A 14304-nucleotide genomic window follows, 5' to 3' on the forward strand; every position below is an offset into this window, starting at 1 on the left:
ATTCAGTACTGGGACCATTACTGTTCAAAATTTCAATGATATTGTCACAAGACTACAGGGAAATATCAGTTCATTACAAATGATGTGAAGCTTGGGATGGTTATAGTAATAGTGCTGATGTTTTGGCTCTTCAAGAAGATTTGAATAAACTGGGAACTGTTTTAAAATAGGTACATAAAATGTTATGTTCGTACAAATTAATTTAAAAAGTGCCACTATGGCATAAGTAAGACAGGAAATGATCAGCCCATTCTTAATTTTAAAAAATAAATAAATATTAATAAAAGAGACCTCCCAGGAGTCAGGGACTTAAGGGAGGTCACACATTACTCACACCAGCTGTCATATCTTTTCTTTAATTCAATGACACTTTGCACTCACCACTTCCAACAGCAATCCATTCCAATCATCACCACTCTCTGAGAGAAAAATCTAGCTCTCGCCCACTTCTTGATGGCATCCATTTTCAACTTCCAAGGATGCCTTTTCATCCTTTCCCCACCCTCTATAAAATAAAAAATTTAATCTACTGATATCATGTATGATCCTTTCAGAAGTTCGTAAGTTGTGATCACATCATCTCTCCTTTCACTAGTCTGTAGTCCACAAATTTGCAATCTGTTTTCATCATCTGTTCCACGATCCAGATATCATTTTTACGACTCTGCTTTGCACTCTCTAAACAAAATGAGTATCAGCACGAAAATGAGTATCCGGTCTTGTGGAAACCACAAGACCAGACATGCGCAGAATAATCCAACTACGGGGAACCATCCCAATCAGAAAGGATGAACACAAACGACATATTAAATACCTCCATTTTGGAAAAACCAGCGTTTCTGACAACGCACTCCAAACATACAACAGAATTGATTGGAAAGGGACCAAGTCCCCACACCGCATCAACACCTGGTTTGAGAAGAAATTCAAAGAAGCATGTGAAATACTCAAACATAACCCAAATCTGAATAAAAATGATGGTCTAACCATTCCAAGAATGTGGAGGACCCATCTGCAACCTTCATAGCAACCACAAAGAAAAATCTTAATACAAGAAGACTTCCTTTTTGCTAATTTGTAAGTTTTTGATAGTTTTAAGGAGGCAGTGCTATTTAGAGGATCAAAAAAAAATCGATTTTTTAATATTATTTTCTGAAAGTATGTACTTTTAAAAATCTGTTCCTAACTTTTTATCAAGAAATTCGAAAAATTCCCAAAAATATAGCCTATTATTCAAAGTGGTGTGCAGATCAGAATCGGAGCACTCACCGCTCTCGCTTGTTAGTAAACAAATAAATGCGTAAGAACCTGCAACGGCATGTTAAGATTTTTGGATACATAAATTTTTCTTATTCTTCTTATTATAACCAGAAGTCTGAACTAAACAAAAATAGCAATCATCTACGTGATTTTTCGGTTCACGCCAAATCATTGGAATGCCAAAAGCTAATTTTTGGCGTTTTCCCTTGCTCCACTGTCGTACATTTTCTACACGACTTACACACTTTATTTGGAGCCTATGAATTGTCCTGATCTGCAAGTTTTACGTCAAAGTATGCAAAGTACACTTTCTTAACGAAATCAGTGATATTTATCCTTTGACTGGGAACAGTAAAGCTGCCACAAATGTAGCAGAAAGAATCTAGGCTATTGACACATTTTCGAGTAGTAGACATGATGTATTTTCTTCACTGCCGACTAACATGCAATTAACAGGACAAAAAAAACCAGAGACTTTATTGAAAGGTTATAAGCGCTCATCATACTTTCGTGATCGATTAACGATTGACTGATTTCAATCGTTCTTTGTCTGCTATGACGCATATAGCATTCATTTGTTTTAGGCAGTTGTCATTGCCTACTTTTCACCACCTAAATGTATTTGATCGTTTATTGGCCTCTCTCGAATTCAAAGCACCAGTATGTGCCGTTGCAGGTCAGGTTCTTATGCATTTATTTGTTTACTAACAAGTCAGAGTGGTGAGCGCTCCGATTCTGATCTGTGCACCGCTTTGAATAATAGGCTATATCTTCGGGAATTTTTCGAATTTCTTGATAAAAAGTTAGGAACAGATTTTTAAAAGTACATACTTTCAGAAAATAATATTAAAAAATCGATTTTTTTGATCCTCTAAATAGTACTGCCTCCTTAAAACTATCAAAAACTTACAAATTAGCAAAAAGAAAATGCCATAGAGGAAAAACCCTGACATGATAGAGAAAAATGGGTTTGATATTTGAAATCAGCGCAATCAAATTAGTAAAAAACAAGTGTCAGATCATTATCAGCAGAAAAATTTTTTTTTTTTTGTTGGCCAGTGTAATTAGTAAAATAATTCAACAGGTGTGTTTTGTGTCCCTAAATTCTTAAATATGAATGCTGATCACCGTGTAACCTTAAAAGAAAGAGGTTTTATCTAGGTCTTATAAAGAGAAAAATGATTTCCTTATCTTTACATGTCAAGGTTTGTTTCAAACATTGCAATTTATCCTCCAAGTTGTATTTGCAATATTTACTATATGACCTTGAATTTCTTCAACTTCCTATCTACTGAAACTCAAAGATCCAGATCCCAATCAGTATCTTCGAGTATAATCCCACCAACACAGTATGACATTGGATATCTCATCACACCAAAGTGCATGACTATACATTTACTAAACATTAAACTGACAGGTATCTTCACATGCCCACAATTCTAACCTATCCAAATCATTCTGCAAGTACTGCAGAATGATTTGGATAGGTCATAATTGTATGTCTCCTGTCAAATCCTTCCCAATGTCAATTAATGTATAGATTGAACAACAATGGACCAAGTATTGATCTTTGTGGTACATCACTGCTGGTTACTTTAAATCTTGCACTCACATTCATCCAATTTGATATCTATCAGTCAGCCATCCTCTAATCCATGCTAATATTCTACAATCCAAACCCATATTCTGCAATTTATGCAACAGTCTACCATGCTGTATTCTGTCAAAAGCCTTAGCAAAGTCCAAAAGTATCATAATATATTTATTACTCTTGTCTAATTCAATGGTAACATTACTGCAGAATGCAAACAAATTACTCAAACATTACATTTTCTTAGTAAACCCACACTTTTCATTGAAAAGTATGGATTCTGTCAACCCATTTCTATATGCAATTCTTAACTAACCTTTCCAAAACCTTCAACACCAGTCTCTGTATCACCCTTGTGCAATGGGAATTACCATACATTTTTCCCATCCCTGTGGAATCTTCCCTCAAATTTTGTCTGGTCAAAGAAATAGCGAGTTCAGCTGAGCACTCTTTTAGCATCCATGTGATATTACATCATCCCTATTTTGAATTCTTATTCAGTTTGTGAATCAGCTCTAGTGTCTCCTCCTCATATATCAAAATTTCTTCATCCAGTGAAGAGGCGGTAGTGAGTTCAATGTTGCATATACCAGGTTGGTAAATTTTAGGAAAATGGGCACTCGTTAGTTGAACAATCTCTTCTGTATCTGTCATCTGCATTCTGTAGTTATTCTTTCATTTACTTGTGGCACAATGATAGAATTTTTTTGGGTTGTCTTTAATTTGCAGAGTGAATTTCATTTCATAATCAGACTTAGCTTTCCATACAACAGCTATAACTCTTCTAGCATAATCATTATAATATTCATAACTGAAATCATTCTTATGTACACAGTATTATTTTGACATCTTTTTCTAATGAATTTCTTGCTTAATAAGATTATGCACCCATTTCACTCTCCTATTTATTCTTCTAACTTTAGGGATGCATTACAACATTGCATCATTCAAGTATTTTGTACACACTTCCCATACGCTTTTCATATCCATCCCATTCAATAGCCAATACCATGGCACAGACCAAGCATACTCCTGAGTTGTTGTAATTTCTTGCTTTGTAGTTTAGGATGTGTGAGGATATGTTGAAAAGTTGTGATAATCATCATGAAGGAATTGAGGTAGAACCATGTAACTTACACATTATTCTACATATCCCCCATGAAGTGTTATACACTTGTTAGAATGCTGCTGAATCATTTGCAATCCTCAAAGTAAAAATTCTTTCCCTTGTTGCACAAACCAGTCTTTAGCTGCAGATATGACTTTATATGGGGTAAATTTTGTTCCTTTCAAGTTTTCTTTAAATTTGGGAATAGGAAATAGTCAGATCAGGTCAGGTCTGGCAAACAGGGTGGGTGAGACAGACAATGAAAGTCCAAGTTGTGTATTGTCTGTTGGGTTTCATAAGCAGTGTGAGGAAGTACACTGTCCTGCAAAAGCATCATGCCCCTGCTCAGTTTCCTATGGCATGTTTCCTTCAGTACCTCTTCCAATTCCTTTGGTTGAATAAACTGCTGCTGTAACAGTTTCACCTTTTTTTTAAGGTCCTTGGTAAGAATTACACCATCCATATCCCAAAAGACAATGGCAAGAACCTTCCCTGCTGATTTTGGATTTGGAACTTCTTTGGCCATGGAGAACCTTTGTGTCACCACTCCATTGACCATTGTTTAGTCTCTGGGTCAGTGATTATGCCATGCTTCATCAACAGTCACAATACAAGCCAAAAAATTTGCACCGATTTCTCAAAATGACCCCAAATCCCTTGAGATGATAGCATGTGTTCTCTTTTTTGGTCGGCATTCAAACATTTGGGGTACCACTTCACTGAGAGCTTCTGCATGTCTAATATTGGTGAATAATTACCCCAACTCATTCTCTTTGCAATATTTTTGGGTGGTATTCATCTATAATCAAGGATCATGGTATTCAATGCATCGATGTTTTCAGGTGTGATCACTGTGGAGGGTCTTCCTGACCTGAGGGCATCTGTTGTCTCAGGATGCCCAGTTTTAAATTTGGCTACCCATCTGACAACTGTTGGATATGCTAGGGCATAGTCCCCTAAAGTCTCACACAAAGTTTGGTGAATCTTAGTTGTGGACTTTTCTTGCAGCATGAAAAACTTTATGATGGCATGCATTTCTGTGTCTTCGAATTTCTTCAAAACCTTTAACATGTCTTCATATATATCTTAAAAGAAAAAAGAACGTATTACAGTTTGATGAAACATGGGATTTAAAGGGTTTTCTGATATGTTCTTTCTTGTGGTTATATCAGTTGTTTTAATATCAAGTTCTTTTTGTTTTAGGTGTTTATCAGAACTTTTTAGTCCCTCCCTCGTATTTTCTGAATGGAACATTCATAAACTTAGCCAATTTCTTAAGATCACCTGCCATCAACTGGAGGCAGAATTACGTCTTTAAATTAAACCATCTCTGACACTAATATCATATCTAACACTCTTTGATCTAGAATTCCTTCTGTTACATGCTGCTTGAGCATCGCAATCACAATAGCTCAATGAATTCAATTTCATTCTTCTCATGAGATTTCACTGGTACCCAAATCAGTGTTTGGATAATTAAACAGTACCCCATTATGACTACTTGCTTTGCACCTGTCATCTTTATATGGTAATGCATTTCTTTGTCACTAGCAACTAATCCAATAGGTCTGCAACAAAACTCCACTAAGTATTTGATCTTTCTTATGTTCCCATGCACATCTCTCTCCTGAAATACCTATTGGTCCAAAGTAGTGCACACCACAAGGGCAAGGATTTTTTATATCCCTGGTTTTTTTAGTGTCAGATAGAAAAGTTTTTAAAGCCCCCCCCCCATTTGACAGTGAACGATACTTTAATGTAGTATGTTTTAATATCTTTTCAATTTTGGTTGTCACAGATTGCACAATAATAAGGTGGAAATACATCTCCTTTGTAGTCATATTTTCCTTTATCACTGATTTTAGGAGGTCTGACATAAGGTGTTTTTTATTTATTTTTTATTTTTTGCATGTGTCTGTTTTGCGATAGGATGAGAAATAAGATTCTCCCCCCCCCCCCTCCATATCTGGAGATGCCATAAGCAAGTCATAGGTACTTATTTATGATAACCATTGTTTGTGATGGGTGCTGGTTCGAGACATCTTGAATAGAGGTATTGTACTGTGATGTACTGTACCGTATGTTAATTAGCTTGTAGTGTAAACTGGTGTATTCTAATAGCATTAACTTGTATGCAATATGTACTGTTATTGCAAAACTAAGTAAATTTTTTAATGCAATTCTCACAAGGTAATAGTCCATTTCCAAATCAATAAATCAATGGTATTAATGTCAAACAAATTGTTTTATAAAATGGTCTTTTATTAACTGCTTATATTTCACTGAATTTCAAATCAGCATCACCAGAGCACAACACAGCATGTATATGCAACAGTGAGCAAGTGAAACAATACAATTATAATGGACAAAAGATCTAAAGTCCTATTTTAGCACACTGTAATGTTGAGGGGAAAAAAAAATTAGAGCTATGTGGGAGTTGCTCTTAAGATAACAGACTCCCAAATTTTTGACAAATCAGTGCAACTGTATTTGTTCAGGTTAGGAGAAGTCTTCACAGTCATGGCTGAACTAAAAAAATAATCTTTCTGATCTGTAACGACTTCTAAATAGCACACTAGTTTTCTTCCATCTAATCGTGTGCGAAGGGGTGTCCAAAGCGTGGTCTGCCAGTCCTGACTTGCCATAATAATGGTGGCGAATGTATTTTTTTATGTTTTTCCAGGCAGATGTCAACAGCTCTTCCTGTCTACCCATAGTAGGCCAAATCACAGTCACAGGAAACTTCATACACTCCAGGGTGTGCTAGAGGATGAAGTTTATCATGCGAGCAGATCAGAGTTGCTAATTTAACTTGAGGTTTGAACGTGGTGCAAAGGCCATGTTTCATTAGTACTTTGGTTATCTTTCCTGATGTACTTCTGACACAGAGAATAGAAATGGTAATGTTGTGTTCCTGTGTATTAGGGGAGAGAGGGGTAATGTGACTATGTAGTATTTTATCTATTTTGTAGGAATTGTAGATGTTGGGCAAGAATGCATGGTGCAGATATCTGAGTCCTCTGGATAGAGCTGTATCATTAGAACAAATGGCTCTGTGTGTAAGTGTTTTTAAAATGCCATACTATTGGACTGAATGATGATGTGATTGTTTATGAAGATATCTTCCTGTGTGTGTGTTGGTTTTCTGTAAATGGAAAAGGATAGTGATTCATCTGAAAGGAAGGTGACTAAAGTGTCAAGGAAAGGTAAACAGTTATTAGATTTTGGAAGTTTTCCCCCACTTGGTTAGACTATAATAAATTTAGTTTAATCCTTTATCCAAGTGTAAGAAAACAAAGTTTGCACCTGAAGTATCTTCAGGACTGAGGCAACTTGTGGTAAAGGTAGACCAAGCTCTCATCACTCCTTGTCTTAGTATTGTGGTGTCGACTTTCCCTTAAAATTACCTATTCTTAATTCTCAATAACCCTTATGGCTTTACCTTTGACAAGAATGAAGCTGAAGTCTTGTGAGACAAAGAATTGTTAATGGCGGGCGCCAACTTCTTTGTCTCAATTCTGATTCTATCTCCCTTTTTAAACTCAAAGAAATTTATTTGTTCTAGCTGTGCCACTTTGAGTCCTAGGATGTATTGTTTAGTGAATGCTGACTGGCTTCTAACTCCCCTTCAGGGAGTTAGAAGCCAGTCAGCATTCACTCTTCTCAATAGAAATTTTGTACTTTGCAATCGTGAACTGATCCTTAACTGTTTCCCGCCTTTACGAGGTTTGTTTAACTTTTATGAACAAGTGCAGTAGCTCTAGACATAAGGAAAACTAACTTCATAGTAATAACAGAACAATTTAATTTCACTGAATAAATCATACAAGTCATTTATGTAAACTTAGTCAATCTTTCAATCAGAATACACATATATATTATCTCCCTCTTGTACACATATTTAAATAAAACACTTGAAAATTCATGTTTAAGAGAATACCAATTCTAAATTATAATCACAGAAATACTTTAAAGAAATACATTACTTTAAAGCTTATATCACAGAAATACATTACTTTAAAGCTTATATCACAGACTACCAAAGTTAAAGATTAGTTACTTAGTTCTCTCTCTCTTAAATATGCTAGAATTCAATCAAAACTTTCCTTAATAGTCCTATCCAATTTAACATTTCTTTCTCTTTTCCAAGATCTGAGTAACATAAATAATTCTCTTACAAATACATAATATGAAATAATGACATATTCTTTTGCTTTATATTCGGCCACAGTTCTAGGATTGTCTTTCTCCACACACTTCAGATCCTCACTATAAATTCACTAAATAGGAAATACAAAGTTCACCTTACCGATTCACTGCATTAATTCTCTGGGCCACTTCAGAATTATTTCATCAGACTAATACCTTGACTTTCCCTCTGATATTTCGAATGGAACTCCTCATTCTTGTTTTCCACCATTAGGTCTGCTGGGCTTTCTTTGTCTCCGACTGGTAGTTTCCTTTGTCATAGGATTATACTTTCCACTAACGAGGGGAACCACGTGGAAGCTTCCTTCCAACCAGTCGGATGAGCCATCGCACAAGTGAACGGCAGCAGGAAAACGTCTCCGAAAAAAAAGCCTTGAACGTAGCGATGCACTCGCTTTTAAACTACCTTTGTTTCCTGCTGTCGTTGAACGCGCATGCATCCTACTCTCCTTGCGTCTCTCTCCCAGCACATAGCGCCACTCACAGCAACCTAACTAAACTCTCGTAACTTTCCATAAAATTGAAGGGGGGAAAGCACAGTTCTTCACAACAGACTTACTGAAGTTAGCTGTACACATTTGGTATTCTTTTCTCTAATAAATGATTAGTTGTTCACATACAAATTTTCCGACTAAGTAACTATTATATATTTTGTACACTGAAATTCCACAATACTAAATTAAGATTATACAATACTATATTACAAAATTATATACATAAACGTTCACTTCTGGTAGATTATTAATTTATTATTTTAAACGATAATAATGCTATGTCTTCCGACATAACAGTATCTCCCATAATACAAAGCACATCTCCTTGCGGACATGTATAATGCTATGCATTAAGGGAAGGGCCAGTACCCAGAACAGTTTCGACTTTTGAGGTCTCGTCAGTGGGAGCCAGACCCAGAAGTGATGATACTAAGGTGGAAGCAATAGAGAAGTCATATTTACCTATACAAGTTTTCTACTGTGAAGTGGATTTTGGGGGTGTTAGCTGTTTAGGTAAGTGACAAATGCATCCAAAATGTCTTGTCTATGGGGCCAAATGGCAAGCACATCATCAACATAGCATAGCCACACTAGGGACTTGTATGTAGCTGTGGTACTTTGTTTTCAAAGTGTTCCATGTAAAAGTTTGTTAAAAGGGGGGGGGGGAATTCCATAGCAGTACCGTTAATCTGTTTGTAAATTTTTTCCTCTGCACGTAAAGTATCCTGCATACATAGTGAATTTGAATAATTCAAAGATATCAGGGAGGGGGGGGGGGGGAATTCAGACTTGATAAATTAAGAGTGTCTATAAATGGTACATTGGTAAATAAAGAGGTGAAATCAAAACTAACAATTATGCATGCATTTTTAAGCATATGATTTTTAGCTAGTGATTTGAAATGGACTGAATTTTTTTAACAAGAGTAGAGGAGTTGCCAGTAAGAAGGGGGGGGGGGGAGATTGGTAATTCATAAATGAGGGGTGGTTTAAGGTGAACTGGTTTTATTTTTTTGATGATTTCTTTTGGCCAAGAAGTTACTTTTTTTTAATAAGTTGCAGACTATTCTTTGAGACACAGTGAGATTTCGATCTATAATTTGGTATGTGGAACCATCACATAGGATATCTTGATCTATGATAATTGTTGCATTTCCCTTATCGGCTTTAGTAATAATAATATTTTTATTCTTACACAACTTTTTTAAGGCAGCTATTTCATTGTGTATATTACTTTTTGGGGGTTTAGCCTTGTTTAAGATACTTGCTATATTAAAAGCACATTACTGGCCATTGCCGGTGGAAGATCATAGATGTCCTGTTCTACCTTCATCATAATTTCTAATTTTGGAATTTGTTTGGGTGTGATGGCATAGTTATGCCCCAGACTGAGAGCATTCTTGGCTTCTTCAGTGAGCACTTCTGACAATAAATTTATGACCAAGCAGTCTTGTTGAAGTTGAAATCAGAATGTAGCATGTTCGCGCTGTTATAGCATTTCATATTTCTTCAGGTGTCTGTTTTTAACTTTCATGAATTTTTTTTTGTAGCAACTTTGAAGATGAGGGCACAAAATAGGACTTCAGGTCTTTTGTCCATTATAATTGTATTTTTACTAACTGTTGCATATATATGCTGTGTTGTGCTCTGATGATGCTGATTTGAAATTCAGTGAAATATAAGCGGATAATAAAACAGTTTTATAAAACAGTTCATTTGGTGTTGTTAATACAGTTAAAAAATAAGTTGAATAACCATAAACACCTAAGCTTATCTGTTAGATCAATAAATCTAAATCAACATTATCAAATTGCAGTTTCCATGTGGCTTTAAAGCATGCTATTTAGCAACAATTTTTTAATATTTTTTAAAATTTCATGACAGCCACTGTTTCAAAAGGTTTAATCCTATTTTCTATGTAATCATTTTATTAAAATATAATACTTCATTCCTTTTAATTAACATTTCTTTAGTAATGTTTGTATAAAATAAATCTCTTATGTATAGCTTGTCTGTCTAAACCATATGGTCATGATATTTGTTAGTATCAAGGAAGGGAAGAGTTCATCATGCTATGAAAGTGGTCTGAAAAGTTCTCGGCCTAATAATGAAAAAATGAATTTATAATTTCAAAATTATTTTTATTTTTCAACATAATCTTCCTTAAGACCAATACATTTATTCCAGCGATGGTCCACCACCATAACCCATCCCTGTAGTCGTTCTGAGTAAGATCTGCAAAATACCCCTCTACAGCTGCAATCACCTCTTGATTCAAAGAAATATGCTGACCAGCAAGGAAGGGTTTTAGTTTTAGGAAGAGATAGAAGTCAGAGGGAGCCAAATCTGGGGAATAGGGTGGATGTTCCAACAATTCATAGTGCAGATCCCTTAATTTTCCCATTGCTAAAAAGCACTTTTGCAGAGAGGTGCATTGTCCTGATAAAAGATGATTTTTTTTCATCTGCAAACCGGGTCTTTTCTCACGAATTTTTTCATCTAGTCTGGTTAAAATATCAGAATAATATTCCCTGGTTATTGTTTTACCCTTTTCAAGATAATTAATAAACAAAATGCCTTTGGCATCCCAAAACACCGATGCTATAACCTTTCCTGCCGATGGAACTGACTGTGTCATCTTCAGTGCTGAACAACTGGCTTCTGTCCACTGTTTTGACTGCTCTTTGGATTCTGGTGTGTACTGGTGAATCCAAGTCTCATCCATATCATCTCATTTATCATCCATAGTGATAAATCGATGCACAAAATCAGCTTTATTCTAGTTAAAATGCTCCAAGCACTGTTCAGAGATTTTCATGCGAGTGTGTTTTTGATTTGCTGTGAGCAAGCATGGCACCCATCTTACACAAAGCTTTTTCATTTGCAATTCTTCATGCAAAATATATCCTACACATTCTTTTGAAACGTCTATAGGCTCAGCAATTTTATGCACTTTGACTCGCTGGTCATTCAATACCATATCATGCACTTGATCAATGATTTCTGGTGTTGTTACAATTTTAGGATGTCCTAGACGTGTATCATCTTCAAGGCTGGTATGGCCATGTTTAAATTCGGCAGCGCATTTCTTAATTGTCGAAAAAGAAAGAGATGGGTGTCCTTAACTTTTATGAACTTCAAATGAATTTCTTTTAACGTTAAACCTTCTTTTACAAAGAATTTTATAACCACATGATACTCAATTTTATCCATTTCAAGGGATAGAGACAACACTTTTCTTCTGACAGCTGTATAAAACATTTCACATGGATGCTTATGATAGATGTACCAACTAAGAAAAAAAAAATCGTGCTGATAGTGTTGCCATCTATGGTCGAGGGCTGAGAACTTTTCAGACCACGCTGATAGTATCTGTTTTTTACCTGGCTGTCTCATGACTTCATATAAGGAGAGATTCCATTCTCCATATACCTTCATTGTTATTTAACTTTTAAATTTCCAACTGTACGAGTATCACACTGACAATGATGTGTGAATCGAAATATCTGAAGTTAATTTATCTTAATTAAATATTTTTCAACGGTGTCTACATGTAACTTATATACACTGATTTATTTATTTGTCAATAAAAATATTATGTTTAATTCATTTTATCTCTTACATTATTATTTCCAGTTGTTGCTTTTGGTAAACTTATTGTAATAACAACATATATCCTGGACATAAATTTGTTTTATTAACTGGATAAAACTAGTTAATAACTACTTGATTTCATAACTGACAGGTAACTATAGTGGGAATCAGTCTCACATTTTCTATTACTGTTCTGTCAATGCTTATCTCATTTAATAATCTTTTACAGTAATTAACCAAAACATCCAGTATAACTTCAGTTATAAGTCACCATTATTATCTCCAATTCCTTTTACAGTTAATTAATTTCTACTTTTTAATAATCACCAGCCACCTTTGTGATATTTTTCTATATCAAAGTCTTCTAATGACTTTCCAATACCTCATTTTATGCATAGGATACATTTTTCTCTGTATTCTCTTAGACCATATACTGACTTACTTCCTAAGAACTTCTGATAGGTCCTCTTGTCTTCCTGTCTCTTACTATGATAATTAAATATTTATTGAGTCAACCAAAGAAATTTGGATTTTTTTTTTTTTTTTAATCCTTACAAGCAACTTCACTATGTGCTTCCCCTGCTGGAAATAGTAATAGAAAGGAAATAATAATTGACTTCAGATGTTCTTCCATCTTTGAGGGACCAATGGCTGTCCAATTTCCTATTTTGAAATCAGTCTTATTCAACTTTACTCGAAACTGCCTGTCATTCAAGAAATCATCTTCATAATTAGTGGTTAATGTTGTAGCTTCTCTTTTCTTTTCTTGATCACTACTGCTTGAATATAAATCTTTATTATTGTTTATCAGAATCTCCCCTGTTTTAGTCTTTGTTTTGGTAATGCCAATTATGTCAACATGGTATTTATTTGTTTAAAGTTTTTTCACATGGTTAAACTATAAGTTAAAGATGCCAAGAAGTTAAATGTTTGGTGTGATCCTTTAGCCAAGTGTAAACAGCAAAGCAGGCATGTGAAGTTTTTTCACGACTGGGCTACTCGTATATAGAGGCTAAAGACGTCATATCACTTGCCTTAGTATCCCATTGTGCAAAGCACACATCCTTTTGGGTGTCTGCTAAGCATTATGGGAAGGACCACTACCCAGTTCAACCTTTATGGAGGTTGAATCAGTGGAGCCAGACCCAGAAGACCAGATACTAAGACAAGTGATGTGAAGTCATTAGCCTCTGTATACAAGTAGCCCAGTCATGAAGAAACTTCCCATGCAAACTTTGTTTGCTTACACTTAGATAAAGGAGTAAAATAAAAATATAATTTCTTGGTATCTTTAAACTTGTGGTATAGTTCTACTCATTTTCACCAAGACTTCTTATGATAGCACCTATCTTTAGTTCTGATATCTTAATTTTGAATTCCAATTCTGACTTTTTTTCACTTTCATTCTGGCTTTCTGATGAAAACACTGGGCCTAGTTTAATCTTGTGATGCTCATGTCAGCATGACATTTCTTCATGCTGGACCATCATTTTCTTTGTTTGGTTTTAAAGTTATTTAATACACACTACAGTTTGCTTGCAAACTAATTCCTCATTCATTCAGTATTCAAATGGATATACATCAATGGAGCACACCACAAGAAAGTGAACAATGGACATCAGGTTTAGTAGGCTTTGCAAGTTTATTTTTCACTTGGTTAGACTATAATAAATTTAGTTTAATCCTTTATCCAAGTGTGAGCAAACAAAGTTTGCACCTGAAAGTATCTTCAGGACTGGGGTAAGGTGGTACAACACCAGGCAACTTGTTGCAAAGGTAGAGCAAGCTAACATCACTCCTATCTCAGTATCTCCCATAATGCAAAACACATCTAATGGTGTTGTATCACCTTACCCCAGTCCTGAAGATACTTTCAGGTGCAAACTTTGTTTGCTCACACTTGGATAAAGGATTAAACTAAATTTATTATAGTCTAACCAAGTGAAAAATAAACTTCCAACATCTTTCTCTAAATCCAGAGTAATTTAATAAAAAGATGGGACACCGTTTGGCAACTCCTATAGGTAGAGATGACCTTGCTAATGCTTC

At 35.2% G+C, this 14304-nt stretch overlaps 1 protein-coding gene across 7 annotated transcripts in view; it reads right to left on the reverse strand.

Moving 5' to 3' along the window:
- The window catches only part of dop (microtubule-associated serine/threonine (MAST) protein kinase dop), a 677535-nt gene that overhangs the window by 242294 nt on the left and 420937 nt on the right, over nucleotides 1-14304 (reverse strand). The gene's annotated exons all lie outside the window — the stretch shown is intronic.

The sequence above is a fragment of the Typopeltis vanoorti genome, chromosome 3 (assembly GCF_054136105.1).
Source record: "Typopeltis vanoorti isolate ZY-2024b chromosome 3, IOZ_Tvanoo_1.0, whole genome shotgun sequence".
Classification (NCBI taxonomy): Eukaryota; Metazoa; Arthropoda; class Arachnida; order Uropygi; family Thelyphonidae; genus Typopeltis; species Typopeltis vanoorti.